The 17,660-nt window shown below is 38.1% G+C and overlaps 1 pseudogene; it reads right to left on the minus strand.

Annotated features, from left to right (window-relative positions):
* Nucleotides 1-1,700: 1,700 nt before the first annotated feature.
* LOC129690484 (dual specificity mitogen-activated protein kinase kinase 4-like) overlaps nucleotides 1,701-17,660 on the minus strand; it is a 97,156-nt pseudogene continuing 81,196 nt past the window's right edge.

The following is a 17,660-nucleotide window of genomic DNA, read 5'->3' on the forward strand; positions in this document are numbered from 1 at the left end:
GGTAAGGCTGTGCCTCCTCAGGGGGAGGCTATCAAAGATCCAGCCACTGAGTTCATGGCAGAGACAATCCCTGTTCCCCTTACTAGGGTACCCACTTGGACACTAAGCTCCAATGGGCCATATCTGTTCAGGGATTCTAGGTTATCTCCATCGGTGGTTCTTGGTTAGAGTACCAGTCTCAGAAAAGATCCCTGTTCTCAGATTTTTTGTTGTTACTCTCTTGTGGAGCTTCTATCCCCTCCAGATCTGTCTTTCTCCCCTTTATTCATAAGATTTCCTGCACTCTGCCCAAAGTTTGGCTATCAGTCTCAGCATCTCCTTTAACACTCTGCTAGGTAGAGTCTATCATATGCTGTCTGTGGTAGGCTCCTGTCGTATTCCCTGTTTTCTCCCACTTCCGATGTCTATCCCGTTTGCCTTTCTGAATGAGCATTGATCATCTTACCCAGGGTCCTCTTTCTGGCTTAGCTTCTTTAGGTGTACAGATTTTAGTATGTTTATCCTATATTGTATGTCTAATATCCACTTATAAGTGAGTCTATACCATGCGTGTCTTTCTGCTTCTGGGATACCTCACTCAGGATGATCTTTTCTAGTTGCCACAATTTGCCTTCACATTTCATGATTTCCTTGTTTTTAATTGCTATGTAGTATTCCATTGTGTAAATGTGCCACAATTTCTGAAAGAATTTAGGGAAACAACACCCTTCACAATAGCCACAAAAGACATAAAGTATCTTAGTGTGACTCTAACCAAGCAAGCCAAAGACTTATCTGAAAAACACTTCAAGTCTCTGAAGAAATAATTAGAAGATATTAGAAGATGGAAATATCTCCCATGCTCATGGCTTGACAGGGTTAACCATGAAAATGGCCATCTTACGAAAAGCAATTTACAGATTCAATGCAATTCCCATCAAATTATCAACACAATTCTTTAAAGACTTTGAAAGAAAAATTCTCAACTTTGAATGGAATAACAAGAAACCCAAAATAACTAAAACAACCTTCCACAATAAAAGATCTTCTGGAGGTATCTCCATCCCTCATCTCAAGCTGTACTATAGAGCAATAATAAAAACTGTGTGGTACTAGGATAGTAACATGTCATTTTGAACTGGAAATTTGACTGAGCACATTGGGCCCAATATATCATTTCTAACTGTAAAGCAACAGAAATTCAGATCAATAAATCTACTGCACTTAGTGAAAAAGGAACTCCTCCTTTGTCTCCTAGCTCAAAAAGGCAATGTGTCTCACTGGCTGTGCAAGCTCTTCATTCAAGCCCAGATCTCTATGTTCAGTCACAGTACACCCATCACTGTGTCCTTCCAGGCTTTGTAAGTTTCACAAAACACCATTTCAGTAGCTAAGTATCCAGGTTGGTCTAGAAATGAGTTTTATGTACTATATAATCAGAGTCAACAACTTGAGCATATTGACTTCCACATGTCATGAATATATTCATCACAAAAGAGAAGCATGTGGTCTCTGACCAGAACTAGCACTGTGATCAGTCAGGTATTACAGGGATTCACATTCTAGGGGAAAAAAGTTTACAGACATGATGGAAACGAACGCCAATCTTATTGTAGATTGCATTTGGCGAGTAATGAAAAAACACTGTGATAGAGGATAGAAAGTCTCTACATCTTGCTTTCTCTCAGCCCTTTTATCTACAGTCTGATGTAGCAGCGGTATCAGTTGACACACATGAGAATGTTGGGAGTAGCTGGCATCTGATCCAGGATTTTACAAACACACCATGCAACCTCAAATGGTACCTTCTTCATACATCAAAATAAAGGATGTTTCAGAAGCTCTTTATGCTTTGGCCTTTTGGATTCATCCTTTGTAAGGCACAAGTTGACAAAGTTGATTGAACCGGGGGAGAATTCCCTTTCTTCTGAATGACTCAGCGGTGGAAGGTCTCCTTTCACCACTGTGTTAGCTGATCAAATACAGTATTCCATAATCTGCTTCCATTATTACATAATCTGCTCATGGCCAGCTCTTACAATCTGATCCCCAAACTCCAGACATCACAGTAGGCATCAAACCCTTGTCTGGACACACCTGTATTTATTCTTTCCAGTGCCATGTATAGCCTGCACCCAGCATTTCTTTCCTTGACAATGGATTTCCAGTGATGTGGAAATCACAGAGCTTAATATTTCCACTTCAGTCCAGAAGAATTTTGGAAGGCTTGATATCTCTCTGAATAATTTTCAATTCTTCTTTTAAGTGGTTTAGTTCTTTCACAGTTATTAAAGTGATTTTCCCTATGATTTCTTCTAGAATAACATCCTCTAACACAGTATATACACATTTAAGACTTATTGAACAAGGTAGACATAAACTCCATACAAGTCCAACAGTCGCCCTCTCTGAAGAGTGCACCATAGAGATGAACAATGTATGAGCAATCGCTCCTCCACATTACTACATCCAAATCCATGAGAAGTTGTTTTTGTTTTAATTTTCATCCACAGTTGACCTTATTCTTTTAACTACCATTATCCTCCTGATTGGTTTGTGGACCATTTTGTTGACAGAACCATAAGCTCCTCGTCAAATTTCTTCAGTATCTTTCAAGTCCTCTGCAGTGAAATTCCAGTGTTGTTCAGGTGAGATCTTCAGTTTTCCTGATGACTCAATGCTTTGTGTTCCCAGTCTCTCCGCGTGTGGGTTCTGGACTCCTGCGGTATTAGTGTTCAGAGTAAGCCGTTGTTGATTTGACAGGTGGATTTGCAAAATTCAACTTCAGTGCTTTATCTTTACCCTGCATGCTGCTGATGGTCAGGTGTCCAGAGGCTACAGGCCTGATGGTGCCTGGGGTGCTCCCACCACCCAAGGAGCCTCCCCATTGTGGCTAGGAGGAGCCATTGTAGGAACTGAGGAGCCAAGAGACTGCAATGAGCAAGTTCCTACTATTATTGCCACTACTGCTATTACTATCATTATCATTCATCTCAATTTGTTTGCTTTGTGTTCCTGTTGTAGCCCTCTCCCTCATCTACACATGGTCCCACCCTACCTACCTATCCCTCTCCCCTAGTCCACTGATAAGAAAAGTCTTCATCACCTACTGTCTGAACGTAACCTATCAGGTACCATCAAGACTGCCTGGTCCTCTTCCTCTGTAAACTGACTAGGTTGCCCCACCAGGGAGAAGTGCCCAAGGAGCAAACAGCCAAGTTCATGTCAGAGACTGTCTCTTTTCCCCTTACTAGGGAACCCACTCTAACAGTGAGTAGCCTATAGGCTACATAGAGCAGGGCATCTAGGTCCTCTCTATGTACAGGAGCATGGTGGTTGGATATAATCACATCCAGTGAAGCAAAACACCAGGGATAAAAGAATGATGACTAAAACCCCTAGCTAGAGAGCTTTGTGAGATTTAATACAAATAGGTTTTCTGTTTACTTTTGGTTATAAAATTTACATCCTATTATTTGAGCCTTATATGTTTAATATGGTCTAGAAACCATCTCTGCCCAAATCACCTTAACTACATAGGATGACTGGCCTTCTGACATTTAGAAGGTAGATTTCTACTGGTGGGCTAATGGAAATTTTTATTAATTTTATTTACAAGAACATTAATATTTGGAAATATCTTTTACTCTAATGACAATAATTAACTTTGTATGAAGTAGTCAGAAACAATTTTCACATAAGAAGTAAAAATGCATTCATCAGGGTGTAATAACTATTTGTGTGTGTGTGTGTGTGTGTGTGTGTGTGTGTGTGTGTGTGTGTATATATATATATATATATATATATATATGAAATTAAAAGAAGCCATAAATTTGACAGTGTTGGGGGGGTTAGGGGACAGGGAAAGGGTTGAGGCAAGGGACATTTGAGGTGCTGGAGGAGGAAAGGAAAGAAGAGATATAATTAAATTTTAATTAAAATGTAGAATATAGCCAAACTTTGGATAGAGTGCAGGGAATCTTATGAAAGAAGGGGGAGATAGAAAGATCTGGAAGGGTCAGGAGCTCCACAAGGAGAGAAAAAAATCTGGGCACAGGAGTCTTTTCTGAAACTGATACTCCAACCAAGGACCATTCATGAATATAACCTAGAATCTGCACAGATATAGCCCATGGCAGCTCAGTGTCCAGGTAAGTTCCCTAGTAATAGGAACAGGGACTGTCTCTGACATGAACTCAGTGGCTGGCTCTTTTATCACCTCCTCTTTAGGGGGGTGCACCCTTACCAGGCCACAGAGAAAGACAATGCAGCCAGTCCTGGTGAGACCTGATAGACTAGGATTAGAGGGAAGGGGAGGAGGACCTCTCCTGTCAATGGACTTGGAAAGGAGCATGGGAGGAGAGGATGGAGGGTGGATTGGGAGTGGACTATAGCTCAGATACAAAGTGAATAAACTGTAATTAATAAAACAATAAATAAATTTTAAAAAGAAAAAGAAAATATAGAATAACTAAATAAAAATGACAAAAGTTAATTCTATGTATTATAATCATCTCTATTTTTTTATTTTTATTACTAAACCTGGTGTCAATGACAAACAGGTAGCAGAAGATTTTTTTGATAAAATAAAAAGAAAGACAATAAAAGCTGAATGTGAATGACTACATAGCCTATTACTCTAATAATTTGTAAGATTAGGGCAGGAAAATCTTGAATTCAATGCCAGCTTGGGATATACAGTGAATAAAAGATAAGTGTAAGCAATTTTGTAAGATCTTGTCTCAACAAATAATAGGTAAATAAGCTGGCAGGCAGGTAGGTAGGTAGGGAGAGAGGGAGGGGAGGAGGGAGGGAGATGGATGTATTGATAGAGAGAGAGCCAGCACTATAGCTCAGAGACAGATGTGCCCTAAGTTAAATCTCAAACATTACTTCCTTTCCCCCCACACACAAATTTACACACAAAAAAGAAAAATAAGCAAGCAAACAACAGCAAAAATGTTGCTTTAAAATATGACTTATTTTATAGTCCATATAGATAATTTATTATGACCATTTATCAAAAATATTCAATTAGTAAACTTTCTCAACTGTTCATGAATCAAAATTATTTAAAATTTTTCTGATAGATTACAATAACAAAACGATTTCCTGTCTCTTCAAATATAAATACTTGGGCAAATAAATCCACATTTCTGAAATTTTGATAAGTGACAGAGACAGACAACATTTTTTTATTGAAAGATCATTCTAGTCTTCAGATGAAAGGCAAGATAAGGTCTTTTACATATACATCTTTAGAATAGGATTATTATTTTTTTATTTGCTAACCTTTAAGGAATAGTTAACTATTATGACCTCAGTAAATATTGACTTAAGAATCTTTTGCTAAAATGTTGACATTTCTTTGAAGACAAATTTTATATCAAGAAAGAGTTAAGCTGCAACAGTACGTAGATATAAAATGTGTATTTGAATAATTACTAGTAGGCAAAGTAAATGCAGGAATAACATTTGCCATAAGCAGTCAATGTGCCTTTCATAATAAATGATGCCTGAGTTATTCTTAGTTGCTTTGGCATGTCCCTGTGAAACATCTGTTTTAACAAGCATAGTCCATTCACCTTTTAAATCAAATAGTACTTGAAATAAAATATTATTTTTATAAGTGAGATCATATCACATCATATCCCAATTACATATTTTAGTGTCATCAGATCATTTCCTTGTACAAATGGCATGTGGTCGTTGTGTGATAAATGTAATGGATTTACTAAGTGAATGCTCGTACTTCTTAATCTATTCTGCATCCTTGGTTTGGTTATAATTGCTTTGCTCATCTCACACATAATTTTTTAGACATTACCCTTTTAGATATTTCCTGTCATAACCAAACTAAACATGGCAATATTTTTCAGTATTATAAAAAATTAACTGAAATGTATACCCAGATGATTATATAATTTGAATATATGTTCATATTAATCTGGAATACTATAATTTATACTTAAAAATTTGGTCCTTGAATATAACATATTGAATACTTTGAAAGTTATTATTTTAAATGTGTTTATGTACATGTATCTGCAATCATTTGCATGTGGGCGCAGGGGCCCACAGAAGTCGAAGATATCCGATGTTCTGGAATTAAAAATATAGGCATTTGTAAGCTGCCTGATATAAGTGCTGGCAACCTATATGGTGTGGCTTTATGTCAAATTCACAAATACTCTTGACCCCTTGACAATTGCTTTATTCCCTTGAAGACATTTTTGAGCTTCATTTCATTACAAATACCCAAAGCCTTCAAAATGGTTCTTTAACCAAACACTAGCTTGTTTGTTTATTTATCTATCTATACATATATTTATTTATTTATTCACTTTGCATTCCAATCATAGGACTTCCCTCTGCTCCTCCCATTCCCATCCTTCCTCTCTCTTCCTATCCTCCCTCCCCTACTCCTCAGATAAGAGGAGCCTGCCCCAGAACAACTCAGACCAGCACATCAAGTTGCATCAGGATTGAGTTTTTCTTCCCCTGGGACCTGGTGAGGCAGCCCACTAGATGGAAGTGATTGAAAAGCAGACAACAAGTCAGAGACAACCCCAACTCCCCTTTCTAAGGTATCCACATGTTGATCTAGCTACCCATTGTCTACATATTTATAAGGGGCCTACATTGAGTCCATGCATGGCCCTTTGTTGGTGCTCCATAAGCTGCCATGGGCCCATGTTAGTTGCCTCTGTTGGTCTTATTGTGGAGCTTCTGTAACCTGTTGGTGCTTCTATTCTTTACCCCATTCTTCTACAAGACTCTGTTTTGATCAGGTGTTAGATGGAGCCTTTAGAGGACAGCTATGCTAGTCTCCTGTCTGTGAGCATAGCAGAGTATTGTTAATAGTGTCAGGGATTGGCTCTCTTTCATGGGGTGGGTCTCAGGTTGAGCCAGGCATTGGTTAGACATCCCCTCAATCTCTGCTCTGTACTTATGCCCGTACTTCTTGTAGGCAGGGTAAATTTTGGGTTAAAGTTTTGTGGGCGGGTTGGTGTTCCCCTCCCCCTACAAGTGGACCATTCTAGTTAGGGTGACTTCTTCACTCTCTATGACTCCTAATACTAAGAGTCTCACCTAGAGTCACTCATATTCTCCCAGGAGTTTAACCTGTCTTAGGTCTTCCGCTTGTCTCAGATATGCTCCTGCTCATGATTTCTCTTCTCTTTACAATCCTTCTGTCCTCCTCTCCACTCTCCCTAGTCTGATCTATATACTCATTTCTCTCCATGCTCATTCTTCAACCCTGTTCCCTCTCTTTGACTCCTCTATCTATTCTATTTCCACTTTTGAGTGATATTTAAGTATCCTCCCTCGAGTCTTCCTTGTTACTTATCTTCTTTGACTCTATGAATTGTAGTATGGTTTTCCTGTACTATATGGCTAATATCCACTTATAAGTGAGTGCATACCATGTGTGTCTTTCTGCTTCTGGGTTACCTCAGTTGGGATGATCCTCTCTGGTTTCATCCATTTGCCTGCTAATTTCATGATTTCCTTGTTTTTAAAAGCTGAGTAGTATGCTATTGTTTTTCAGTTGGGAGACCTCTGGCTAATTTCCAGTTTCAGGCTATTATGAATAAAGCTGCAATGAACATTGTATGGTGAAAAGTATCTGGATACAACGTCAACTCAATATAAAAACTATGTATATGTATAACCAGTAACCTTCTTTTAACCAAACTTTAAAAAAGGAACCAAACACTATCTGAAAAGCAAATACATGGTTAACTGTCACAAGTGAGTAATCCACCTTCCATTAGGAAATAAAATATTTTGGGAGGGAGAATAGCTCAGTGGGTAAAGTGTTTCCACACAAATGTAAAGATTTCAGTTTATATCCCTGGAATACATGTAAGCCAACAATGGTAAACATCACCTGTGATTTCAGTGTTCTTGTGGTGATATTAGAGGTAGACAGGAGATCCTCAAAGGTGATAGGCCATGTAGCCTATCCCACACAGTGATAGACAACAAGTTTATCCATATTGTCCCAAACATGGTAACAAAGGAGGATCAATGCTCAAAGCCGTCCTTTAACGTCCACATACCACATGAACCATGTTATATCATCTCAGTCACTCACAGGAATATGTACACACATGTATAGACACCTAAACCATACATATACACATAAACATTTAGGAGAAACAAGCAGGCTATATCAGTGGCTTTACTTTCTATTTCTTTCTAAGGAAATACAAAACAATATACTGTCACTCTCTTGATAACAAAAGGGACTGATGGTCATGAGACACAGGTAGAGTTAAACTGGAGTTAAATATTTTATAAAAAAAAATGCAAGTAAATATGTACCATTATAAAGAAATATAGAATTCTTGAACAACAAAAAGGCAAATCAGGCTTATTGTGACCTGAAATCGAGTATTTGTGTAAACAGGGTAAACATATTACGGATTGGAAGATGTGGTCACTGTTGGAACAGGTTACTGCCAGACATCCTGGGGGCAACAGCAAGAGGCAAAATGTAATTTTACATGAAACAGATATTATCCTTAGAGTTGTCAATGTTAGAATATTTTGATAAGATTAACATGATTTAATATGAGAATTTAATATAAAATAATTAGGAAAAATGCAAAGTTTAAGATGCATATATACTGCTTTTCAACATTGGGCATACTCTGTAATGTTCACCATGAAAATTGTCACATCATGTTTTACCTAAAGAAATAGGAATTAAATTGACTGAATAATTTTTATACAGTAAGGGTTTCAGAAAATTGTGCGTTTCAGTGGTGTGCTGGGAAATGCTTAAAATCACATTGACTAGTTTGGGGTGGAATGTTTATGCTATTTTGCAACTTCAAAGGTACAGATATTTCCAAACTTTCTACTTTACAACATCACAAACATGTTTCAAAATGTCAATTTTTAAAAACTACAATAGCCACTGCTTGCTGCATGACTGAGCACCAGTAAATTGGGGGCCCACAATTTTTATAATGCAGGTAATTTATTATACCATGACAAAATTCGCTTCCCAATAAAATAATCTCTCAGTGGTGAATTTCTCTGTAATATATATGAAAAATATTTTATAACATAAAATTTGCAAATCTTAGTTGCTTCTTTTTTTTTCTTTTATAAGTTTTTATTTTTTCACTTTACATCCCCATCATAGACTTCCTCTTCTCCTCCTGGCCCCATCCTCCCATCCTCTTCCCCAATCCCCTACTTCCCTTCTCCTCAGCACATCAAGTCACATCAGGACTAAGTGCATCCTTTTCCACTGAGGCCAAATAAGGAATCTCAGCTCATTTTGAAGACTTCTCTAAGCATGGATAATAAGCAGTAGGACAAGGAGGCCCTGCTGGGGAGAGGGAGTCCTGCACCTAACACCAAGCTCAGTGTGGCAGTCATTGTGAGATTTTAATAATAAAAGGGCATTCTCACTCTGCAAGGGCACCAAAAGTTGAGGAGATTAAGTGCTTGGAGACAGAAGAGTTGGTTCTTCTTTTTTTTTGTTTGTTTGGTTTTTTTTTTTGTTTTGTTTTTTTTTTTTTTTTTTTTTGTTTTAGTGGGTTTTTGTTGTTATTGTTTCTGTGCCAATATCATGCTTTTTTTATTTTATTAATTACACTTTCTTCACTTTGCATCCTTCCATAAGCCCTTCCCTCCTCCCCTCCCGATCCCACTCTCCCTCCCCTTCTTCATGCATGCCCCTCTCCAAGTCCACTGATAGGGAAGGTCCTCCTCTCCTTCCTTCTGATCTTAGTCTGTAGAGTAATATCGAATGGCAGAAAAACACTTAAAGAAATGCTCAACCTCATTAGCCATTAGGGAAATGCAAATCAAAATGACCCTGAGATTTCATCTTACACCCATCAGAATGGCCAAGATGAAAAACTCAAGTGACAACACATGCTGGTGAGGCTGTGGAGAAAGGGGAACCCTCCTCCACTGCTGGTGGGAATGTAAACTTGTACAACCACTCTGAAAATCAATCTGGTGCTTTCTCAGACAACTAGGAATAGCACTTCCTTAAGATCCAGCCATACCACTCCTAGGCATATATCCAAAAGAGATTCAAGTACACAATAAGGACATTTGCTCAACCATGTTTGTAGCAGCTTTATTTGTAATAGCCAGAAGCTGGAAAAAACTCAGCTGAAGAATGGATGCAGAAATTGTGTTACATCTACACAATGGAGTATTACTCAACAATGAAAAATAAGGAAATCATTAAATTTGCAGGTAAATGGTGGGACCTGGGAAGGATCATCCTGAGTGAGCTGTCCCAGAAGCAGAAAGACACACACGGTATAAACTCACTCATATAGACATGTAATATAGGATAAACCTAGTAAAATCTGTACATCTAAAGAAACTAATCAAGAGAGAGGACCCTGACTAAAATGCTCAATCCTCATCCGAAAGGCAAAGAGGATGGACATCAGAAGAAGAAAAAAACAGGAAGCAAGTTAGGATCCTGCCACAGAGGGCCTCTAAAAGGCTCTGCCCTGCAGACTATCAACACAGACGCTGAGACGGCCAACTGTTGGGCAGTGTGCATGGAATCTTATGTAAGAAGTGAGAAATGGTAAGATCTGGAGAGGACAAGAACTCCACAAGGAGAGCAACAGAACCAGAAAATTTGAACAGAGGGGTCTTCCCAGAGACTCATACTCCAACCAAGTACCAGGCATGGAAATAAACTAGAACCCCTGCACAGATGTAGCCCATGGCAGTTTAGTGTCCAAGTGGGTTACATAGTAATGGGAAGAGGGACTGCCTCTGACATAATCTGATTGGCTTGCTCTTTGATCACCTCCCCCTGAGGGGGAAAGCAGCCTTACCAGGCCACAGAAGATGACAATGCAGCCACTCCTGATGAGATCTGCTTCTTATTTTTATGTATAACTTTGGGAAATAGATTTGTGGTTGGTAAGTCCTACTGTCTTTCGCTGGAAAGTTTTGAAAACAGCAATTGAACTGCATTTATTCAAACAGAATTTAATATGAAAGCTGAAGGAAAGAGGAAAAAAGCAATATTCTATAGTAAGGAAATAGTTGTCAAATTTTCTTAGTTTGTGATAAATATTGTAGTACCTATAAGTAGAACTGTGAAAATGGTTGCTTTTCAAAATGTACAAGTAGCTGCAAGTACACTCAAATGCAGCATAGGATTTGAAATACTTTGGCTACAGATAAATTTATCTTGTGTTAACTTGGACAGAATTCAGAGTGGCATCTCTCCTCAAAAAAAAAAAAAAATTAGCTCATCAGATTTTGGATTTTCAGATTGAAAGCGAAAGTGGCTCTGGCCCTGTGTTAGGATTAGCAAACGTGGCATTGCTTTCCCATTAGGATTAGCTGTCACCCCTCAATTCTAATACTGCAGAAATCACAGCTCTACTCTGAGCCAGCCAAAGATGATGCCAAGGAGGCACTATCAGCACGAGTTTTGCTGTGGAGATCCAGCAAACATTCTAAGAAGGCTAAACCTGTATTTGGCGATATCAAGAAAGGTCTGCATAAAGTGAATGGTTATGACCAAACTTACTTTCTTTAATGATATACTCTATTTTTTTGCACTTCCTCCTCCACCTATCTGAGACTCCTTGCCAGAGATACAAAAGCCAAGTGCTGTTGCTTATCTAAGAAGGTTTAGAAAAAAAAAGAAAAGTGACTCCGAACAAAGGTGTTCATGGTTTAGGCTTCCTAGATTAGAAATTCAGTATGTGTAACTTTAATATTCAGGCTGAGGTTGAAGAAGTAAATAACATTCCATGGTATTAAATTACATATGTACATATAAATACACAAAATAATGTATCAATGTACAGGTCTCCAGGTATATTAATACATATATTAGTGCATTAGCATATGTTTTCCCTGGCTAATTTTAATACAGCAAACATTTGCTGAGTAGTTAGAATTTTAAAACATTGTACTAAGAGTTGAAGGGAAAATAAATGTGTATGGAACAAAAGAATTCCTATTCTTTAGTTAGGAAGGCTGGTGCATACATAAAGAATGGGGTTGCTGTGTTCAGCATAGAGGTGCAAGGAAGAGCAGAATTTGAAATGACAACATAAGGACCCAGGTTGCAAAGGATATATTTAAAACTCTTAACTCAGCAAATAAGTTGAAAGCAAACATGTCCATCAGGTTTAGCATGAACAAATTGGAGATTTTATGCTTACATTTCTTTTATGGGGAGAGTTCAACAGATGTGGGCAAAATGTACTACGATCAGTCATATCGCCACAACGAATAAAGAACTTGGAAGGGAATTTTGAAATATTTACCAACTCTGAAATGCCCACCACCTTTGACATGACAAATTCAATACCAGGAAAGGCCTCCTACCTCTCCAAACAACCGATCAACCAACCAAGCAACCAAGTAGAAAGACAAACAAATAAACAAACAAACAAACAAACAAACAAAGAAAATGGTATTCTACTTCTCCAGGGAATGCTCAAAAAGACACTGTTACAATTGGATAAAACCTGTAACCACTAGCTAACTTTCCAGGGAAGAAAATTCTTAAATCATTTGGTTACAATCACATAAATGAAAAGCAGAAAAAAAATAACAATGATTTCCCTTCAGTTTGTGTTTTTTTAATAATAAAAACACTCACGAGAGATTATCACTATAGCACAATGCCTAGCACAGGTAGTACTCAACATAAGAACACTTGGGACTAATCCCTACTCAGAGAAAGAAGCATATTAAACAAATATTTGTTTAAATTTCAGCATAATTACTACTACATATATTTTCATTGTCAAAGAATGGATATTAACAAAAATATCCATCTTTTGTGGTTAAAGTATCATGCATAATTATGTCACACTATACATTCATTTTCATCTTTAATCAGTCTTGGTAATGAAGAAAGTTTGCATGTTTAGGATATAAACACTTAGAAACTCTGTCCACACTGCAGTGGTCATCTCTTCTCCTTAATATAGTAATATTGAGGAAAGTATGGCAACACTTTTTAAATTCAGGTCAGACTTCGATTATACTGACTCAACTGTTAAACACTAGGAAAACTAGAATCCTTAGGTAAGCAGTATGTCACTTTTTTTTTCATGACTAGAGCTTCCAGGTACTTTAGAAAAAAATAAAATAAAGTAAAACCCTACAGCTGAAGTTAAGAATAACCTCTACTTTTCCACTGAAACATATGAGCAAAATTTTCTTCAGTTTTTTTTTTTTGTTGTTGTTGTTGTTTGTTTGTTTTGTTTTTTTCCAGTTTGGGACTCTCTCCTGTTCTCCACTTGTTTCACTCAAAGGAATGGTTAAGCAATAACACTTAGTCACATGGTGAACACACGTGTTACCATTCATTGCCTCAAATGATTCTTGATGTTGATTATGTCGGGTGTTTACTTGTTGATCATATTCTGTAGTTGTAGAACTTCCCTTTGGGCAAATTTACTGTGTTACAAACTTCACTTTGTTTTCCACTACTAAAGACCAGACTTCTGTTGAATATTGTTAATTCCTAACTATATGTTGAAAAATGAAATATATGTCATGTGTATAAAACAGTGTCCTAAAGAAAATATCTGATGGTGTGGCTATTTGGTCAGACTAACAATAAGGCATGCATTTATAAAACCAGTTAAAACACATCCAAATAGAAGACATAGAAAACTAGCATGTTCCTGTGGCAGAAACATCACCAAATGCAATTCTTGCACAATGCTGTATATGGAATAGATTTTCTTTATAATATGTTTTCCTTATTATATGTTGTTTTATCCTAAGACTTGAAGGCATTGGACAGTGAAGCTCAATCTCTCTGGACTAAGGTAAAGGAGTATACATGAGCGACCCCAAAAAATTTTACCAGAGAACTTCTTCGGTTGATAAATTCTTTCAGCAAAGTGGCTGAATACAAAATAAACAAAATCAGAAGCCCTCCTGTATACAAAAGATAAACGGGCTGAGAAAGTAACTAGGAAAACAAGACCCTTCACAATAGCCACAAACAACTTAAAGCACCTTAATTTGACTCTAACCAAGCAAGTGAAAGGCCTGCATGAAGAAAACTTGATGCCTCTGAAGAAAAAAATTGAAGAAAATATCAGAAGATGGAAAGATCTCCCATGTTCATGGATTGGTGGGATTAACCGAGTGAAAATGGCCATCCTGCCAAAAGCAATCTTCAGATTCTATACTGTTCCCATCAAAATACCAATACAATTCTTTTTAGATCTCTCTCTCTCTCTCTCTCTCTGCCTTCCTCCTCCCTCCCTTCTTTGCTCCCTCTCGGTCTCCTGTTTGTAGATGAGATGTGAGTTCTCAAGCTCAGCTATTGTTCTAGTGCCATGCTTGCCTGCTTGCTGCCATCTACTGTGTATGCTATGACAGATGTCGACTCATTTTTTGAAACTGTGAGCCCCTAAACACTCTTTAACTCTTTCTGCTATAAATGGCCTTGATAATGGCATCTCATCACAGCGATAGAAATTATCTCTTAAGACAAGGTTCCAAGACAAGGCCTTTATGTTAGTTTTCCTTCCCCGTAGCTTCTCTTCGATCACACCTTCCCATTATTCACCCTATTACTATTCTAACTTTTTCTAAACTTAATGATCTAGAAGCTTCCTAAAATATATAAAAGGTATTGACATGTACTTATCATATAATGGAGGATACAATGTCCCAATTAATCACCGTATGCTACCAAGTAAAATTCACAGAAATTTACTACATCTTGTTGAGTTGTTGGTCAAATGAATACCACCAATCATTATAAATTAATAACAATGTTATTGATTATTCACTGCAACCTGACCCTATTGCTGAAAACACATATTTAGGCCATAGAACACAAAGACATCTAGTGAGTTCTTAACTGGAAGTTTCACTCCTACAAATTAGAGTTCATAGTGCTAAAAGTTGTCACGCATGCTACTGAAAGAGAGCAGTGATCACCAGTCTCACCCACCTATGAACTCTGTAAACTAAAATAGCAACATGCCTACAATCCACACCTTCTAGAATAATAGTGTCAGAAATATTGTGGGAGTAACCAACAATTTTGGATTCAAGGCATTCTCCATGAGATGATATTATTATAATTATTATTTTCTTAATTACACTTTATTCACTTTGTATCCTCCTGTAGCTTCCTCCCTCTTCCCCTTCCCTCCCTTTCCCTTCTCTACGCATGACTCTTCCCAAGTCCACTGACAGGGGAGGTCTTCATTTCCTTCCTTCTGATTCCAGTCTATTAGGTCTCATCAGGAGTGGCTGCATTGTCTTCCTCTGTGGCCTGGTAAGTTATCCGGTATGTTAATGAAGATGAAAACCTAAAACAAGATAAGCCATAGGACTGAGTTACAGACTATTGGATATTATTCTTCTAGATGGACATAGCAATACAGTATCATCTAATGAAATGTTGCAGACCTCATAGATTTGTGCATTGCTTGTCAATTGCCAGAAAAACTTTTACTTGTTGTAGATGGCAATTAACACAGATTCTCATAATTGGACAATGTGCAAAAAGGGACTTTGGAGCACTCAGACCTAAATAGGACATCTCTATAAAGTTATCCATGTCTTTAAGACTCACAGTAATTTTGACACCTTATATGAGAACTACTCCAGTGGAAGTCAGACAAAATCCCACTGCGGAGATGGAGAAATAAACAAAGTTCCACTCCTAAACAAGAAATGCTTTGAATGGAATGATGGACTCTGGGACAGGGAAAATCAGTCTTCTTCAAAGGAGTGACGCTAGGTACATGAATCACACTCCAGGTCATGCCTCATGCTCAGGAATAGTTAGCTAGAACCAACAAATCTTATGCTTTCTGATGGTTTGTTTTACTTTTTATTGACAATTTTTTTTTCATACAACATATACTGATTATGACTACCCTTTACTCAAATCCTCTCCAGAGCTCCCACCCAAATTCAAAACCTTTTTTGCACTCTCTCTCAGAAAACACACCGGTATCTAAAAAGCAAAAGAATAATAAAAGATAAAATAAAACATAAGCAATTAAACAAACAATAAACAGAAAAACAATCATTAAAGCACCAAAGAAAAACACATATAGAAATAGAGACATATGTATTGGTGAACACAGAAATTCTAAAAAAAAAAAAAAAAAGCCAAAAACTTAAAAACTATAATATAGGGGCTATAAGATGGCAGCGACAAACACGCACTGTATCTGAGAGGCAGAGGATCTGAAACTCTGAAATTGGTGAGTGGGGGAGCAGCTAAAGCCAGAAAATCAACAGTGAGGATTCCTGAACAAGAGGGGACAGCACATGATCTGAGACCATTTAGATTCAAGTCACCCATGGACTTCTCTGGGGACAGAGAGTGGTTATCATTTGAACCCCTTGTACTTCCCTTTTTTGTGCCTCCCTCCTCAGCAGAGCTGGCCCATAGTGCCAGAGATTTAGCACAGAACTCACTGCCTGGGGACTGAGACAGCAGAGAAGGGGTTCTGTGCTTTTTTATTTGACTTGCTAGAGAGTGAGTGTGCCCTCAAGTGCCTGCAGAGCCCCAGATCCAGGGTCCTCCTAGCTAGCAGCCAGACATCAGATCCCTCCCACCCATACATCCACGGTAGGAAACAAAGGGATCCTTGGAACTTTGAAGCCACCAACAGGCCCACCAGTGGACTTTATGCAAATAACTTCTGTAGCCCAGTCAGAGCTGAATATCAGTAGCCTGTAGGGCACTAAACTGTTCAGTGAATTTGCACAAAGTGATTTCACTCGAGAATATCACCAGTGCCTGCGACACCTTCAGCACCTACCCGCAAGCCCTTAGGTGCCTGCAAGGTACTCCTCTCACACACTCAAGACTTCTACATTCTCTAGTACCTTGTTCCTTAAGGCACACACACACACACACACACACACACACACACACACACACACACTTGCCCGCATATGTCATTCTGCACCTTCAGACTTTCCTCCCACAGGTACAGCTGAAACAACAACGCACACGCTGAAACCACTGGCGCTCTCTCATCTTCCTGAAGAACTCTTCAGACACCAGAGAAAGATGGTACCAGTCTGAACTGCATAATCCAGGAACAAACAGTGAAGGTTACAGATAAGCAAATGGCCAGAGGTCGGAGAAAAAACACACCCAACAAAAATCAGGACATCCTCTCTTCAACAGCAACCCCCCAAAAATCAATGGATACTCCACTTCAACGGAAACACAGGAAAATGACTTTAAAGCTATGCTTATCCAATTATTACAGGCACATAAAGAGGAAGCAAACAAACCTTTCAAAGAATTAGCAATGCAGTGGAGGCAAATAAAGAGGAAATGAACAAAGCTCTCAAAGAAACACAGGCAAATATAGCCAAACAAGTAGAGGCACAATTAGTGGCATAGAGAGAGGAAATGAACAACAACAACAAAAAAAAAAGTAGAGGCCATCATAGAGAGACAAAAATCCACATTTAAACACATGAAGGAAATGGTGCAAGGCATGAAAACAGAATTAGAATCAATAAAGAAAACACAAACAGAGAAAACCCTGGAGCTGGAGAACATAGAGAAAAGATCAGGAACCATCACCAATAGAATACAAGAGATGGAAGAGGGAATCTCTGGTGCTGAAGATACACTAGCAGAAATTGATATTTTTCTCAAAGAAAAAGTAAAATCAGAAAAGTCCCAAACACAAAAC

Source organism: Psammomys obesus, unplaced genomic scaffold (assembly GCF_907164565.1).
Source record: "Psammomys obesus unplaced genomic scaffold, mPsaObe1.curated_primary_1811, whole genome shotgun sequence".
In the NCBI taxonomy this organism is placed as follows: domain Eukaryota; kingdom Metazoa; phylum Chordata; class Mammalia; order Rodentia; family Muridae; genus Psammomys; species Psammomys obesus.